This window comes from Pongo pygmaeus, chromosome 1 (assembly GCF_028885625.2).
Source record: "Pongo pygmaeus isolate AG05252 chromosome 1, NHGRI_mPonPyg2-v2.0_pri, whole genome shotgun sequence".
Classification (NCBI taxonomy): Eukaryota; Metazoa; Chordata; class Mammalia; order Primates; family Hominidae; genus Pongo; species Pongo pygmaeus.
In genome coordinates this window covers 146,002,203-146,021,915 of record NC_072373.2, presented here as the reverse complement: position 1 = coordinate 146,021,915, position 19,713 = coordinate 146,002,203, and the positions used below count along the sequence as shown (strand labels likewise).

The following is a 19,713-nucleotide window of genomic DNA, read 5'->3' as shown; positions in this document are numbered from 1 at the left end:
ATGGGTATTAGTTTCTGATATGGTAGTTTATGTGAGAATTTTATAGTTTGATTTGTATAAATAAAATAATGTTATTGCATATTTCTAGTACATTACACTTTTATTTGTGTAATAACCTAAAATTGTGTTTATCTTATGTTGCCAAAATTTAAGGTAATGACAGTAAAAGATTTTTCTTGTATGTATGTGAAGCCTAAATGGCCCCATTCTGCCACCTTCTGGCTGACTCCATAGCTTATAATACTGTGAGGTAAGTGTCATCTAACCATTCTGCCATGGTTGGCAGCAGACCATACATTTGGGGCCTGGGTGATTTAAAACAGAGTCAGTTTAAGCAATAATGTAGTTCTAGTGCCTCAGGCTCACATTTATTTCATAGTTCTAAAATGTGTTAGAATTTATTGGAATAGGATACCACATAGTGATGTATGAGATTGTTTCTCCCAGAGTATGGAGTTGTAGTTAATTTTGACTTTTCTGCAGTACTAAAGTTTCTTCAGGTATACTTGATAATTAAAACTGTATCAACATTGTTAGCTATTTATCAGAATCACCATAAGAAAGTTACTTGGAGAGTGATATAGAAATGAAAGTTACTGAAATCAGCACCAATTCCTTATAGAGAAACTAATGGGTTCAGTAATCACTTACTAGAGTTCTAAAATAAAAGGAGAAACCATATGTACAACAACAAAGTACTAACAAAATCTTAGTAATTTAAACCTCTAGTTTTGTGACACTTGTATATATTGCCATTTATTAAAAAAAGAATTTGGGAAGGCTTAAAACTTTTTGAAATGTAATTCACTTAAAATTGGTTTGATAAACTTCTTGGAGAGGCATAGAGAAAATAAAGTAGAACGCTATTTGTGACCTTTTGCAACACACTTAACCTCTTTGTCACTCTGGAAAATGGGATAATAATATCAAATATAAAGGTAGATTGTTGTGAGGAATAAATGCTTTATTTACTTCATGTAAAACACTTAGAATGATATCTGACATATAATAAGTTAGCATTGTTATATCTTGCAACATTTATAATATATTACATAGTATAATATAAATGGATTCCAAAATATTCTAGGCAGTAAGCTTTGTATTTTCTTAACATTTTTACACTCAATAATATTAAATTAAAAGAGAGAAATTGAAGACTGGAAATGCATAGCTCCCTAAAGTAGTGTAGAAATATATGTGATATATTGGGGCCTAATAAAGGGCCTCTATTTCTGTCTGTGACTCATCTTTTAGATACCTAAAGCTATCTCATAAAAAAGCTATGGTATCTTGAAGAAATTAATCAAGTCAATAACATTTATTGAGTGTATACTGTGTGATCATCAGTATGTTAGATTCTGGTAAGAAATGATATGAGAAGCTCACAAAAAGAGAAGTATAAACATGCAATTACTACAATGTGGTCAGTATAATAACGTGAGTGTTAATATATTTTAGGAACTAGAAGAGAAGAAATAACATTGAACTACACTTTGATTAACAAGTAGGAATTAGCTAGGAGAAAGTCAGCTTACATAAATGGAACTTCTATGCATGATTTTTGACTACTGGTTTACCTGAAGTTTCTTACATTTTGTATTAGTATAACTTTACAGCCTTTCATATCCAGAATGCTTTTTCACACATTATCTGAAGAGTGAGGTTTTCAGGTTATTATCTGAATGGTGAAAATTGGGTTTCTATCGTAGTAATTATGGGTGAAGGGGAAATATGTGTTTTTTTAAAACTGGACATTTGTAATGTTGCTGTCTGAGCCTATAGCCCCCTACCTTCACCTCTTTATGCTGTGGAGTCAGGGCAACTACACTAGCAGTCAAATAAATGTCTGAGGTTCACAGTTTGCCCTTATCAGTGCTCTTGAGGGTTCTTATGTGAGTGAAAGGAGTGACTATCCCATGCTCTGCACCATTTCTGTGGTGGTAGTGGTGGTTGAGGGGAGAAGTTTCATCTTCACATTTCAGGTATTTAGAAAGCCCATCTGGAGATTTAGTTATGGGACTACCTGGCTGTAGTCTTGGCTAGGGTGTTAGTAGATCAATGAAATTTTCTCATCAACCTGAAGGGCTCTAAGTGTTAGAGGGAGACAGTGCCCACATCAACCATGACTAGGAGTTTCACATGTCCATATTTCATACATTTTACTACTCTGGAAATAGAATCCCACTTTCCTCATCCCCATCACCTTATTACATTTAAGTCTTGTGTTAATTTTCTATTATTGCTATAACTAAATAGTGGCTTAAAATAACACCCATTTATTATCTCCGCTGTTATGTAGGTCAGAATTCTGGCAGGCTCTTATCTGGAGTTTCTGGGGAAGAATTTACTTCCAAGCTGATCCATAATTCTGGCAGAATCCAGTACCTTATGGTTATAGGACTAGGGTCTCTGTTTCTTCATTGACCGTCCTCTAGGGGGCTCCCTTAGCTCTCTGAGCCCTCTCTCTTGTGCTTCTACATAGGCTGTAATATCTCAGAGCCAGTAATGGTGTGTTGATTCATTCTCACACGTGGAATTTCATGACACTTGCCATGGCTGTCTGCTGCTCCTAGCTGGACAAGGTTCTCTGCCTTCAAGAGCAAATTTTTTTAGATAGGGCCCACCTAAGTAATCCAGGGGAACCTATTTAGTCACTAATTAGTAGCCTTAATTACATCTGCAGAGTCCAGTTAGGCATATATTGAAACATATCCACAGTTTCCAGGCAGAAGATGGAATTAATAGGGGGAGTATTCTGCTTATCAGAAACCCATCGGGAGTTTAGAAAGAAGAGGAAGTACAGAGAGCCTACGACCTTTGGTATGCATTTCAAGACTCAGTCACAATTAAGAGGAGGACCTACTTAATAGTTAAAGAAAATTTAAACCATCTTTTTTCCCTAATACGACCAGAAATATAAACTAATTGTTAACAGATATGTGTATGATTAAAATAAAATTTAGAAGTCAGTGATGTGTTTCAGACTCATATTTAGCTATCTTTTTGAAATCTCCATTTGTATGTCTAGTAAGCATCTCAAATTTAATATGTCCAATAGAATTTTTTATTACAACACCCCTCCAGCCCCTTCCTTCAGAAATGGGATAGTTCCCTTGACCCCTTCGCGGGACTCACAAAGGGATTGACTTGTTAACTCAGCTCACAGCTCTCAACCCCTCACGGGACGGGGAGCATGCAGGTGAGTGGGTACAGGGACTGGGACAAGTGCTTCTGGGTGTCCGCAGGAGTAGAATCCTGTGCAGTCCAGTGGCAGCTTCCTGGGGGGTGGGGGGGAGGGGAGGGGAACCTGTGACCTCCAGAGTCCTAGAGGGCATGTGTTACAGTGCGTTCATTTAGCTTTGCCATCCACAGACAACTTAAGTGTTTAACAGATCAGTGGAGGGTCAGGGTGACAGCCTTTTGCACCCGCCCTCTTGTTACCCGAGTACTTGTCTGGCATCCAGGAAGAATAAGGTCACAAGAATGAATTGAAGGGTGGTGAATGTGGAGGATTTTATTGAGCAGTAGAAGTGGCTCTCAGCAGGATGGGGAGCTGGAAAGCGGATGGAGTGGGAAGGTGGTCTTCACCTGGAGTTCAGCCGTCCCCTGCGGAACTCTTCTGCGAAGTCCTGCTGTCAAGCTGTTCCTCTGAAGTCAAGCTGCTTCTCTTTGATGTCCTTCTGCTGCTTCTCTTCTCTCCTCTGCCACTCTGCCACTCTGCTGGTGGGGCTTGGGGTTTTTCTGGGTACAGGATGGGGAGGTGGGGCCGGCCAACGTGGTTTTGGAAAAGGCAAATTTGGGCAGGAAAACAGGAATGCATGTTCTCACTTTGGACTGCAGGTCCATGCTTGAGAGTGTGGCCCTTGTTGGGGTCTGCCTTCTTCTACCCAGTATTTCCCTGCCTCCTGTCTGTATCACTTCTTCACCCTTCCCCAGCTTAATAATAACTGGCATCACTACTTATCCACATGCTCAAGCCAAAAAAAATAGGAATTATCTTTTATTACTTTTATTAATTTTCTAGGTTCAATGAATCATCAAATCTCCCAGTTTTTCAAAAATATATATGAAATCTGTCTGTTTTTCTTTCCCACCACAACCTCAGTTCAGGTATCCATCATCTCTTGCCTGGACTTTAGCAGTAGTCCTTAACTATTTTTCATGTTTCCATTCTTACCTTCCACCTACACAGAAGATTCCTGAATCCATTCTCTTCCTAGTAGTCATACTCTTTTTGCCTTATTCCTCTATCTGGGTCTTTAATTCCCAGCTTCATCTGCTTGGCATACTCTTCTTCCATCTTTCTGTAAGTCCCTCTTTTCTTTATACTTCAGGTCTTGACAGCTGTGTATGTTACCTGAAACACATTATAGAAAATGTACATTTGTACATGAGATGAAGATAAATATGGAGGAAGACCAAAGAGTAGAATTAGAATTATCTGCTAAGTTGAACAATTACAAAATAGTAATCTATCAAATAAAATCTTAAAATCGCTGTATGTAATTTAAGCTTATCATTAATAAGCATCCTAATTTTCCCCTGCTCCTTAAAATTACCTATACGACATTGAGCTAAAGCATTTCTTTGTTGGAAAGAACAAAAACTGAAAACAAAAATGCTTGTGTATTCAGCTCTGCAGGAGGGATATTCAACTGTATCAGTATTAAAAATCTGTCTTTCCAGAAAAGAAGTATGAAGTTAATTTACCTGCTGGTATTACTAATAGTTTAATTAGGTAAACAGCATGAGTTCAAAACAATTAATCATCTGCCATAAAAGTCTAATTATTCCTGGCACATTACTGAGCTATTTTTACTGTGCCTGTGAGATAAATATGAATTTTGTGGGTTTTTTTTCTTTTTCTTATGTTTGATAGCTGTAGACAATAAATTTAGTTCTTATTTTCTGTTGGACTCTGACTTTTGAAAAGTTATTTTGCTAACACATTCAACTGACTATATTTACTGTTTTCTTAACTTGATTACTACTTTATTTTACTTCTAGTGAATATATTTTATGTTTTGAAGAAAATTTAATATTTCCTATAGTTAAATCATAAAATTATTTTAAGAATAAATATGTACTTAGTGGGAATTTTTTGTTTAAAGAAAGCCAATTTGCCAAATTTTACATTGTGTAAAAAATAAAGAGGCTTTGCTCAGGATTCTTCAGATTCCAGTCTATTCTTTGTTAGAATTATTTCTTTTTTTTTTTTTTTTTTGAGACAGAGTTTCACTCTTGTCACCCAGGCTGGCGTGCAATGGTGCGATCTCGGCTCACTGCAACCTTCACCTCCCAGGTCCAAGCAATTCTCCTGCCTCAGCTTCCTGAGTAGCTGGGATTACAAGTGCCCACCACCACGCCCAGCTAATTTTTGTATTTTTAGTAGAGACTGGGTTCCACCATGCTGGTTAGAATTATTTGTGTAATGTAAGTACCTTAGCTGCAAAAAAGCACAATTAAAAAAAAAGATGTTTTAGCATACAAGATTTTTAGACAGTATAGGACACATAGAACTGACAGCTTTCATGTTGAAGAACAATATTGTCTTGATTTCACTGGAATTGTTCATTTGGGTCTATAGCATTCTGTCCAAATTGCAGAAATTGATGGTTATGGCATACCCACCACTTTCATGCTCAAATGTTGTAACAGAATAGTTTTTAAAAATCTTGTTTGAACAATTTGGTTGTTTGCATGCTTCCAGTGTTTAGACTTTTAAAAAATGATTTGAAAAAATATGACATTGAAGTGTACTTTGATTTTCTTTAATTTAAATAAATAATAGTCATATACTTATTAATCAAATGTATTAATGTAATACAGTTTACAAAGAAATTTCATGTATATTCTCTTAGTTGAGCCATACACAAAACTAGTGATATAGTCAGGGAAGTTATTAATGATCTTGTTCAGCAGAAGAGGAAACCAAAGATTATAGAGGTAACTGATTAGTTTAAAAAGTGGCGTATCTGTCAGCATTATGTGTGTTCCTATTGCCCAGTTTTGCCCATGTAATTTTCTGTGATTATAGAAATGTTTGATGTTGGCACTGTCTACACATGTAGCCATTTAGCTACATGTGGCTGTTGAGCACTTGAAATCATGGCTCATGTGACTGAGGAACTAAATTTTTAATTTTATTTAATTTTAATTTACATAACCATGTGTCACTAGTGACTGTAATATTGGACAGTGTACCCTAGACTCAAACATATGAATAAAAGCAATTTGAATTCCTGGAAGAAAAATTAGAGAATACTTACCTTTCAATGTGCAGCATATGTTTTGAGCAATTGAATATTCTTACATTAGAATTGTGAGATTAAATAAATTTCCAGATCTCTTTTTATGTTGAATAGTAAGATCATTGTTTTTGCATATTGTATTAACTTACTGCTTAATATTCAGCACAATTATAAACTTTTTTAGTTTACTATACTTTGAGATATATATTACTATTATAATTTTAGGTATTCTGGTGAGTCCAAGGATAAAAAACATGGAGTGTAATTGTGAAAATTTGTTTATATATTTGAAAATATATCAGTTTGCCAAGAGTGAATCAATTTCATATTAATAATGACACCATACTTGATAGTAGTAATCATGAAATTTTGTATAAAAATTACATTTTTAAAAGAAATGTATGCATGTAACTTTTTGTCTCATAAAGTACTGTGACAAAAGTACTACAACTTTGCTGTGGATTTACTCAGAAAAATGTACGTCAATTTCATACTGAGATTAAGGTGAAGCATGTTGAAAGTAAAACTTTATCTTTTACATTTTTTATTTCTAAATCTATTATTAAATTATTAAAGTCAGAAGTGATGAGATTAGTTTCTAGTTCCAATTAAGATGGAGTAAGTAAATGCACATCACTCTATTCCTCCCACTGATTATGCCTAAAAAAAGATTCTGAACAGAATACATAAAGTAGCTGTGGAAAGACTTTGAAAAGTAAATATAGCAGGAAGATTGGAAAGGGAAATCAAAACTTGAAAAGAGACAAATACAGTAGTGAATTTCCTGCTTTTAACAATTTCTTGCTACATCCTGCAGCTTAGACTCAAGGCAGTCAGAATTCCAGAACTGTACAGTGGATTCAGACAGAAAATGCTGTGGCTCATGCCTGTAATCCCAGCACTTTGGGAGGCCAAGGCGGGCAGATCATGAGGTCAGGAGGTGGAGACCATCCTGGCTAACACGGTGAAACCCCGTCTCTACTAAAAATACAAACAATTAGCCGGGTGTGGTGGCAGGCGCCTGTAGTCCCAGCTGCTGGGGAGGCTGAGGCAGGAGAATGGCGTGAACCCGGGAGGCAGAGCTTGCAGTGAGCCAAGATCACACCATTGCACTCCAGCCTAGGCAACAGAGCAAGACTCTGTCTCAAAAAAAAAAAAAAAAAGAGAAACTCTCTTTCTCTAATGAGAGACCGTGTAAGGAAATCCCTGGTGACAAGGAAAAAAATGAATGAAATTCCATTTGTTTGTTTGTTTTCTGGTCCTGCTTTGAGACAAGATATACTCCTAAAACTTTACTCCTATGTCAGTGGCAATAGCAACAATGACCAAACAAGTACCTCAAATTATGAGAAAGAATGGAGATGACCCAGAAAAGAGTCAGTGAATTAGAACAGAAGATCAGGAGAAATTGTCTGTTATAAACAACAGGAAAACATTTGTTTAATAAAGGGAAAAGAGCCTGAAGAATCTGTAAAACAATATAAAAATGTCTAACCCTTACAGGCCTTTGAAATCACAGTAGGAGAGGAAAGAGATTGCTACAGAAATTTCTAAAAAATTGAATGTGTAATGGCTGAAAAATTCTCAAATTTGGCAACTGACATAAATTTACAGATTGAAGAAGCTTAGTGAATGCCAAGAAAACAACATCCAAAGATATAACCAAATTACTGGAAACCAAAGAGATAATTCATCAACAGCAGTGCTGCTTTAAAAGAAATGCTAAGGAAAGTTATTTAAACAGAAAAGAAGTGATACCAGAGAGAAACTTGGAACTTCATGAAGGAAAGAAAAGCAACAAAAATAATAAATATCTGGATAAATATAATAGATTGTTTTTTCTCCTCTTAAGTTCATTAAGATATGTATAATGGTAGAAATAAAAAGTTAACAATATTGTCTGTTGGGGTTTCCAATGTGTGTAGGTCGGAAACAACTAATAATATGAAGGAGAAGACTTTAAAGAGAACCAAATGTCTGTAAAGTTTATAAGTTACCCACGAAGTGATAAAATTTTAATTCTAGCCAGGTGCGGTGGCTCACGCCTGTAAACCCAGCACTTTGGGAGGCTGAGGCAGGCGGATCACCTGAGGTCAGGAGTTTGAGACCAGCCTGACCAACATGGAGAGACACCCATCTCTACTAAAAATACAAAATTAGCTAGGCATGGTGGCGCATGCCTGAAATCCCAGCTACTCAGGAGAATCGGTTGAACCCGGGAGGCAGAGGTTGCAATGAGCCGAGATGGCACCACTGCACTCCAGCCTGGGCAATAAGAGCAAAACTCCTTCTCAAAAAAAAATAAAATTAAATTAATTCTAAGTAGACTTTGAAAAATGAAGTACATGTGCTGAAATCTGTAGAACAACATCAAAAAAAGGGAAAAAAGCAACTATGCAAATATGCAGATGTTCAAGTAATTCAAAAGAAGGCAGAGAATGAGAAATGGGAATGAAAAACAAAGAGAAGAGACTCCGTTTTCAGCACTGACATGTAAAGAACCTAGAATTTACCACTAGCATTCTTACAAGATAAAGCTAAAAAATTGAGAATCAGTGTTTTGTTGTTTTCTTCCCCCCATCAGAGAACTGAGATTGCAGGGCAACCACTAGCCTGAAATCTGGAGAGAAAAGCAAATCCAGAGACTCATGGCCGAGATCTGCTTACCTAGAGCCAAAGCCACTGGAGCCATAAATTGGTGGGAACATTTAAATGATAGTTTTGACAAATTGCTGGAGGCTGAGTGTGGACTAACATGGGAGTGTGACACCTCTGGGAGCAGCAGTCTTAGGGAGGCCCCCACACTTTCATGGATTTTGCTTTTATGTGTTTTATCAGGTACTTCATATTCTCATGAAGATCCTGGAAAAGGTCCCTCGTAGTTCTTGCAGTGGGAGGGAGGGTAATCATTATGAAATATACCCAGAGTATTCTCCAACAAAGGTCTACTCTGTAGGGGAAAATATATTATTAGACCCCTATCCTGGTTTGGGGAGGGCATTTCTCCCACTTCAGCTCATTCTAGCCTTCCTGTGTCGGTTTCAGTGGGGGAAAATGTATACCACTGGAGAAATGCCCATGAAGGTCACAGCTCAGAGAAAACAGGCAAAGTAAAAAATAAAGGTTTAATTAATTTTAATTATAGACTGTTTTTCATTCCCCATACCTTACTACCATACCAACAGAGCTCTGGTATAATAACAATGCATTTCAGCTGGAAGAGCTGCAAGGATGGACTCTTTTCTGAGGCATAGTACTGAGACAAGCTCAAAGTCAATGGATGAGACAAACATAAGGATACTAGAGGAACTTGAAGTTTCTGATATCTATAGCAAACATTAAACACAGCTTACCTCCTGGCCAGATTAACAAATCCCCATCATATGTTTACGTTTGTTCTTATTACTCAATGCAACATGGTGAACTTTCAACAAAAAAAAATTAGAAGGCACACCTAAAGGCAAGAAAAAACAGTCTGTAGAGATAAAGCAAGAAACAGAACCAGACTCAGATGTTACAGATATGCGAATTATCAGCTAAGGAATATAAAAAAAACATGATTAATATGTTAAGGGCCCTAATGGAAAAAGTAGACATCATGTAAGAGCACAGGAGATACATAAAGCAGAGAGACACTAAGAAAAGATCAAAAGGAAATGCTAGGCATAAAAGACACTATAACAGAAATGAAGAATGCCATTGATAGGCTTATCAATAGAATGGGCACTGCTGGGGAAAGAATCAGTGAGGCAAAAACAGGTCAGTAGGAACTCCCTAAAGTGAAATATAAAGAGAAAAAATAATGAGAAAACAAAAACAGAGCATCCAAGAATGGTGGGACATTTTAAAAAGGTATATGATTTATCCATTATTGGAATACCAGAAGAAGAAGGAAGAAAAAAGAAGAAATATGTGAAGTAATAATGGCCAAGAATGTTACAAAATCAATGACAGACTTTAAAATATAGTTCCAGGAACCTCAGAAAATATCAAGCAGAGTGAATGATAAAGTAACTAAACCATGCACATTATATTCAAAAACTGCAGAAAACCAAAAACTGAGAGAAAATCTTGGAAGAAGCAAGAGCTTGGAGGGGAAAATAAAAACTTACCTGTAGAAGAACAGAATAAGAATTATGGCAGACTTCTCATCACCATGCAAGCAAGAAAAGAGTAGAGTAAAATATTTTAAAAGTTGAAAGAAAAAAATACCAACTGACCTATAATTATGTATCTGTGAAATTAACCTTCAAAACTGAAGGACAAATAAAATAAATACCTTCTCAAATACTAAGGTTATTCATTGCCCACAGACCTGAAACTCAGATCTACATAAAGAAAGGAAAATAACGATAAAAGGAAAAAAATGAAGGTAAAATAAGGATCTTTTATTTTTCTTATTCCTCATTGATCTAAAAGCAACTGTTCAAAGTAATAGTAGGAACAACGTACTGGGTGATAATGAAACAGGAAGTTTTCCCTGATGCCTTCATGGTGGTGGGGGAATTGGAGTGCTGCTGCTGGAGCTAGTTGGCTGCTTTGGCCAGCTTCACTTGGCTTTACTCTGCTTCACTTGGCTTTACTCGGCTTCACTTGCTCAGATCTGCTGCCCTCTACCCCTTGAGGGAGGGGGAGCACAGCTGAGCCAGTGCAGGAGCCAAGACGAGTGCTTCTGGGCACTGGCAGGAGCCAAACTCCATGCGGGCCATGGCAACACCTAGTGAGAGAGTACCTGCAACTCCTCAAAGCCCCAGAAGTAATGTTACAGTCAGTACTCTTTTAGCTTTGCCATCCATGGATGGCTTAAGTGTTTAACAGTTCAGTGGACCCTTTGCCTGTTCACAAGGTCAGAGAGTGTGATAGCCTTCTGTTTCCTGAGCTCTTGTCCTGCGTACAGGAAAGATTAGGTTGCATGAATGAATTGAAGGATAGTAAGTGTGGGGGATTTTATTGCTGATGGAAGTGGCTCTAAGCGGGAAAGGGAGCTGGAAAGGGGATGGAGTGGGAAAGTAGTCTCCCCTTGAAGTCTCTCTGGCCAGACTCTTCTCTGAAGTCCCACTGTCAAGCCATTCCTCTGAAGTCAAGCTGCTTCTCTCCAACGTTCAGCTGCTGTTTCTCCTCTCCATGTTTGGCTGCTTCTCCTTCTCTGTCAGCTGGGTCAGGGGTTTTTATGGGTACAGGATTTGGGGCAGGGCAGGCCATGGGTGGTTTTGGAAAAGGCAACATTCAAGTGGGAAAACAGCAATGTATGTTCTCACTTTGGGTCGTGCTTCCAGGCTTGAGGATGAGGCCTTCGCTGGGGACCCTGCCCTTTTCTGCCTAGAATTTTTCTGCCTCCTGTTCCTACCAATAATACCATATGGACAAGGGAAATGAATGACTGCAATGTTAAAAGAGATAGGAGAAAGTATTTGGGAATACTCTATTACAAAGTACCTATACTGCAAAGAAAACAGTGTAGTGTTATTTGAAGGTGGACTTAGATTAGTTAAAACTGAATACTGCAAACTGCAGGACAACCACTAAAAAGGATTCTAAAAAGAGGTATAAGTGAAATGTTAAGAGATAAGATTAAATAGAATCATATAAAATGTTCGTTTAAAACCAGAAGAGGAAGAAAAATAGGACAGGGAAGAAAGAATAAAGTCAAGAGTTAGAAACAGTTACAAACAAGGTGGAATATAACTATGTCAGTAGTCACTTTAAATGTGAATGGTGTAAACATCCATTAAAAGACAGTTCAGAGTGGATAAAAAACGAAACTCAGTTTAGAAAAGCAAGACTTTCTCCCATCTCTTATGACATGGCAGTTATTCATTTTCCTTGTCCGTATTGAAATTGTCACCCAGTATGTTGTTACTATTGTTACTTTAAACAGCTTCCTTTAGATCAGTGGGGAATAAGAAAAATAAAAGATCCTTATTTTACCTTCATTTTTTCTTTTATGATTTTTTAAGGCAAGCTATGCATTGTCTGTAAGAAACCCACTTTAAATATAAAGAATAGGTAAGGTAAAAAGGAGAGAGATGGAGAAAGATATACCATATAATCACTAACCAAAAGGAAGCTGAAGTAGCTATATACATTTCAGAGAAAACAAACTTCAGAGCGATAAACATCAGGGATTTTAAAAGGTTGGGGGAGCATTACATACATATTTGGCAGTCAGTTACCCAAAAAGTCTTATCAATCCTAAATATATGAACTTAACAACAAAGTATCAAAATATGTGAAGCAAAAGCTGACAGAAGTGAAATGAAAAACAGCCAACTCCACTATTATAGTTGAAGACTTACTTCAACACTCCTCTTTCAATAATTGATATAGATTAAGCAGGCAGAAAACCAGTGTAAGCATGTAATTGACCTGAATAGTACTATCAATTTGATGTAATTAGCATTCATTAAATGCTCCATTTAACAACAGCAAAATATACATTTTTTTCTTCAGCTTATAGGAGCATTTACCAAGATAGACCACATTCTTGGCCATAAACCACATTTAACAAATCTTTTAAGATAGTAATCATGCGAAGTATGTTCTTAGACTACAGTGGAATTAAACTAGAAATCAGTAACAGGAAGAAAGGTGGAAATTAGTTAAAGAACGTATTTCTAAATAACACATGGGTCAAAGAAGCCTCCACAGAAATTTTAAAATATTTTAAGCTAAATGATAATCAGAGTACAGTTTATCAATTTTTTTGCAATTTAGTAAAAGCAGTGCTTAGGGGAAATTTATACCCTTAAATGCAGATTCTAGAAAAGAAGAAAGGTCTAAAATCAGTAATAAAAAAGTTCTACCTTAGAAAACTAGAGAAAGAAGAGCAATTTAAGCCCAATGCAAGCAAAAGAAAAGAAATAATAAAAATTAGAGCAGAAATCATTGAAATGGAAAACAATAAATTCAACAAAACTAAAAGTTATTTGAAAAAAATAAATAAAATTGATAAAATTCTAGCCAGGATAAGGAAGAATAAAAGAAGATAGAAATTACCAATATCAGAAATGAAAGATGGATCTTCACTGAAGCATCCATGGGCATTAAAAAGATAATAAAGGAATACTATGAAAAACTTTATGCCCCAAAATTTGATAAATGAAATGGACCAATTCCTACAAACCATCAAAACTTACACAAGTGTAAATGAATCTGAATGCTTCTATAGCTTTTAAAAACTGAATCAATTATTTAAAAATTATAATTAATAATTTTCAGAAAAAGAAAGAATCAGGACCAGATGAATTCACTGGTGAAATATACAAAATAAAAATCAGTTCTAAGATAAGAAACAACCCTATTAAAAAGTAGGCAAAAATCTGAATAGCCATCTTATTAAAGATATAGATGTCAAATAAGTATATGAAAAGATATTCAATATTATTTGTCAAATTGCAAATTAAAAACAATGAGATACCACTGTAGACTTACTAGAATGGCTAAAACCACACACACACACACACACACACACACACACACACACTCACTCACTCTGACTGCCGATTGGTGGCAAAGATGCAGAGCAACATAAACTCTTTTTCATTGCTGGTGGTAATGAAAATGGCACAACCACTTTGGAAGACAGTTTGGCAATTTCTTGAAAAATTAAATATAGTTTTACCACACAATCCAGCAATCACACTTGTAGGTATTTAACCGATTTAAAAACAATATCCACACAAAAACCTGCACATGAAAACTGCACGTTATAGCTTCCTTCATAATTGCCAAAAACTGGGAGCAACCAAAATGTCCTTCAGTAGGTGAATGGATAAACTGTGATATATCCATTGATATGGCTAGGCTTTGTGTCACCACCCAAATCTCATCATGAATTGTAATCCCCATAATCGCCATGTGTCAAGGAAGAAACCAGGTGGAGATAATTGAATCATGGAGGTGTTTTCCTCCATGCTGTACTCATGATAGTGAGTTCTCACAAAATCTGATCTTTTTATAAGGGGCTCTTCCCCTCTTTGCTTGGTGCTTCTCCTTCCTGCCACCTTGTGAAGAAGGTGCCTTGGTTCCTCTTCACCTTCTGCGGTGATTGTAAGTTTCCTGAGGCCTTCCCAGCCATGCTGACCTGTGAGTCAATCAAACCCCTTCCCTTTATAAATTGCCCAGCCTCAAACAGTTCCTTATAGCAGCATGAAAACAGACTAATACATCCATATGATCAAATATTATTGAATTATATAAAAGAGCTATAAAGCCATAAAAAGACAAGGATAAATTTTAAATACATATTACTAAGTGATAAAAACACTGAAAAGTCTGTATACTTTATGATTGCCATTATATGACATTCTGGAAAAGGCAAAACTCAGCAATGGTGAAAAATATCATTAGGTGCCAAGGTTCAGGGAAACATAAGGGATTAATTAGGGTTGTAAAATTATTGGATACATGGCATTATGCATTTGTCCAAATCCACAGCACTTACAGCACAAAGAGCAAGTCTTAATGTATGCAAACTTTAAAAAAACTCATTTAGAAGGTTGATGGATCTCAGGATGGAATGCAGGAGGTGAAAAAATAATATAACTGTAGTACAAATGTATGAAACAACTTATTGAAGCAAATGGAGATGAAATGTGTTGACTTAAGTTACCTTGAAAATAAGTGGAGTCCATAAGACTGGAGGCAAAAGAGTACTGTAGTCTAGTTGATAAAGTTATTTTCCATGGGAATAAAGTTGTTAACCTACCTACCAGGTTAACAATTCTGATATTTCTATATGTATATACTGAAATTGAACAAGTAAATAAGTTGATGGCGGATGGTGGGAGCCAGGTTTCTGTCTATTGGAGTAAGATTTACAGATAAGCAAGGCGAGGCAGCTAGAAGAAATCATGCAGTAATGCATTAGAGTTGGAAACCAGAATGAACTCATGCTTTGCTTATAGACACAGTTACATACGGAAATAGTTACAGATAAGGGAATAGGCAAATGTTAATATACACGTATATTTCCTTGCTCTCAGAAAAGAGGGCCTAGAAGCAACAACACCCCAGTAGATGAATGTACCCACTTGCCAGATCTTGATTTCAAAGACCATTCTCCAGTAAAAGGAACTAAGGCTCCTTGGAGAAATGGATGATTCTAAAAGGGCTGGGGCAGGAAATACACAAAGTGAACATGGGGCATCTTGCAGTGCTAGAAAGTAAGGATGTGCTCAAACACATACACATGTATACACACATGCACACATACACAATGATGGAGGTATATCAAAGGGACATAGGAGAAAGTTGATGGAGCTTCCCATGGTCAAAGTGGAATAATTTGACCAACAAAATAAATAATGTAATGTTGTGTAAATGCTACAGGCATTAAAAGAGTAATAAGTGTATATTAGAAACAACTTTATTACACAAAGTTGACAACTTAGTTGAAATAGACCATTTCTTGAAAGACACAAACTACTAATATTCATTCAAGATGAAATTGATAACTCAATAATACTCTATTTATTGAAGACATTGTATTAGTATTTGTAATCTTCAAAAAAAATCAAAAACTAAAACGAAAAACAAAACACTGTCCCAGATAGTTCTGGGAAATTCTACAAAACATTTAAAGAAGAAATGACACCAATTCTCACAGTTTCTTCTGGAAAAATATAAGACAGAATACTTCTCAACTTATTTTGTGAAGCCAATCTTAACCTGCTACCAAAATCATGCAAAGACGGCACATGAAAATAAAACTACCAAACAATGTATCTTTATGAACACAAACAGAAAAATCCTCAGTAAAATATTAGTAAGTTGAATCCAGCAATATATACAAGGAATATTACACCAAGACCAAAAGGTGTTCATTCTGATAATTCAAGGCTGGTTCAATATTTGAAAATTAATCTGTGCAGCCCACCATATTAGTAGACTAAAAAGGTAAAAAACACACGATTTTATCAACAAATGCTGAAAACACATTAGGGAAAATTCAGCATCCTCCTAAGATAACTCTTCACTAACCCAGGAATAAAAAAGGAAACTTCGTTATCTCAATAAGGGGCATCTACAAAACAGTGTCTACAGCTAACATTATAGTAGTTAATGATGAAAAACTGAATGCTTTCTTCCTAAGACTTGGAATAAGGCAAGAATGTTCACTGTCACCACCTTGTTGAACATTGCACTGTAATTCTTGACCAATGCAATAAGGCAAGACAAATAAATAAAAGGCATACAGATTAGAAATAAATAGTTTCTGTTGAAAGATGACATGACTGCCTACATAGAAAATTCCAAGAAATCTATAAAAAGAAAGTCTCCTAAAACTGAGTTTAGCAACAATAATATATAAAAATAATATATAGTAGCAATGCACAATATATTAGTTTGGTACAAAAGTAATAGAGGTTTTTGCCATCGAAAGTAATGGTGAAAACCGCAATTACTTGTGCACCCATCTAATAAAACATTTTTAAAGAACTGTTTACAATAGCTCCAATTTTAAAAATACTTAGGTGTAAATCTAACAAAATTATGTGCAAGATCTATATGTTGAAAACTATAAAACACTGATGAAAGAAATCAGAAGACCCAAGTAAATGAAGAGACATGCTATGATTATGGATTGAAAGACTCAATATAGTTAAGATGTCATTTCTTCCAATAAACATAATCCAGATAAAATCCCAGCAAGATTATATTTGTAGAAATAGATAAACTGATCTTAAAATTTATATGGAAAGGTGAAGAAACTGTAGTAGCCAAAACAACTTCGAAAAAAGGAAAAAGGGCCGGGCACTGTGGCTCACACCTGTAATCCCAACACTTTGGGAGGCTGAGGCGGGCGGATCACGAGGTCAGGAGATTGAGACCATCTTGGCTAACACGGTGAAACCTTGTCTCTACTAAAAATAATAAAAAAATTAGTTGGGTGTGGTGGCATGCATCTGTAGTCCCAGCTACTTGGGAGGCTGAGGCAGGAGAATAGCTTGAACCCAGGAGGTGGAGGTTGCAGTGAGTCGAGATGACACCACTGCACTCCAGCCTGGGCGACAGAGTGAGACTCTGTCTCAAGAAAAAAAGGAAAAAAAAATAGAATATTTACACTATCAGATTTCAGACTTACTAGAAAGCTATGGTAATCAAGACAGTATAGTATTGGTGAAAGAACTGACACATATATAGGTCAGTGAAAGAGAATAGAGAGTCCAGAAATAGACTCACACAAATATGGTCAATTGATTTTTTACAAAGGTGCAAATGCACTTCAACAGTAAATGGATATATAAATTGTGGTAATTCCATACAATAGAATTTAGCCATATAAATGAGTGAACTATTAAGATACACAACATAGATAAATCACAATTGCCATACTATACTAAATGAAGGAAGCCAATCTGAAAAGGTTACATAGTCTATAAATCCACTTATATATAACATTCTGGAAAAAGCAGCACTATTACCCTAAAACCTTTATTTGAATAGCAGGAGTTATAGTCATGTCATTTGTCCTCTACATGGAGCAAATACATCATTTACACATTAAATATGTTTTCATGTTTTTCTTTTATTTAACCTTTAAACTCTAAAGTACATAGTTCTGCTTGGCCCCAAGATGATTGTAAGAAACGTGGACAATGAAATTGTATGGCTATAGGTGACCATCTTAATTAAAACCTTCTCATAGCAGATTTTCAGACCTGGGACAATATATCCAAGAACGAATTTTACCCACCACTATTTTTTCACCCCAACTTCTTCACCCTTATTTAGAAAATAACTGCATTTAAAAATAAAATGTTTACTTCATGTGGTAATCAGTGTCTTGCAGTACAAGGAACGCTGATCTAGGAGTTTGAAGACCTAGGTGACTTTGGGCAAGTCACTTAATGTTTATAAGTTTATTTTTTGCATCTTAAAATAAGGATAATAATACCTGTGCTGCTTACTTTATTTGTAAGGATCTCATGTGCATTACAGTAATTTCACAATGGTTTTACAGAGCAAATCACTTTATATGTTGTAAAGTGCTTGGTAAATGTGTCATCACTATTATTAAATAAAAGAGACCAATATTTTGTGGTATTTTGTGGCAATTAAAGCTGGTTCAACTCTGAAAATTTCTATAATTTTAAAAATTAATGCAGAATGAATAAGGAATAAAATCAACCTCATGAAGTTGATTACTCTCTAGTTTTAAAATCTTATTTAACTACAAGATAAGCTATTCTGGTAAATTCTGGGTGCATGGTGAGACATTTAGCCAAATTAAAGTTGTGGAAACACCACTAGGAAGAATAACAAGCAATATACTTCTTGAAGTTAATTGCAGTTATGAAGGAATTCATAGTTTTAGTTAAAACTGCAGTTGTTTCTTTCTAGCAGTAGATGCCAGTAGAGTTCTTCTTTTTATTTTTATTTTTTAATCAAAAATCAAATATCCGAAGCACTTCTATAGCAATAGCTTTCTGGTCACACTACCATATATAGAAACATTGCTTTAAAGATTAAATATTCTATTTTCTGGAAGGACTTGATAACAAATTGAAACAATTTTATTTTTAAAACAGTGCAGATTTAAAATACAGTGTCTTCAAGATACTCATCTAGTGAAGTTTACTCTTTTTGCTTTAGTAATTTTGTTTTAAAATTTATGCATTGTTTTAAATAAAGTAATCTTAGTGTTCTAGTTAGGAATCTGCAACTTCTGTACTTGAGCAACATTGAATATAAATAAAAAATCTGGCTAGATGTGTTAAAAATGAATATGGTCCAGCTGAAATGTTAGGATTAGTTTGTGTATTTGGCAATGGAATACCATGAGTGTAATATTTTGGGGAGGTTAATATGTCAGAGAGGTGAATGATTAAAGGGGATAATTGGAAGCAGGGAAAACAAGAAGTTATTTTAAGAAGTCCACATTGGCACTGAGTAAAAATGTAATTCAAAGAATGAATAAAATTTAGTAACAAATAGAGAAAAAAGGAGAAGTTCAATGATAACAGTTCTATTACTGTTGTCTCTATATATGAGCAACTTGATGTTCTTGGATTATGTATAAATATGGTCCCATCATAAATAAAATTCAAACATTTTCAAGTATTCGGTGATTCTACTTAGACCTTTAAATTGTTAAAAATGAGTAAATACTTTTTTCTTTTAACATATGTTTATTGAGTATGTAATACATGCATTTCATTTATGAATTCAAGTAACTCACAATTTAGGGTCATATAAATTCATAAACAGTACCTTTTAACATAATATTATGAGATCAGTGAAAACAAAGCAGCAAAGTTTGTTTTCCTAGGAAGTATGTGGCAGACTTCACTGAAGAGGTGACATTTGAACTAAGCCTTGAAGATGATTAGAATTTCCTTCAGTAGAGCAAATCAAGGGAATTCAGTAATTTTATCCACTTCTTCCCTTACAGAATCAGTCCATGCTCTGTAGATATTTATTGAAGACTACAGACATTTAGTAAGTGTCTGTTTTATGT

At 35.5% G+C, this 19,713-nt stretch overlaps 1 protein-coding gene across 3 annotated transcripts in view; it reads left to right on the top strand.

Annotated features, from left to right (window-relative positions):
- Positions 1–19,713, top strand: part of PRKACB (protein kinase cAMP-activated catalytic subunit beta) — a 157,295-nt gene that overhangs the window by 47,639 nt on the left and 89,943 nt on the right. The gene's annotated exons all lie outside the window — the stretch shown is intronic.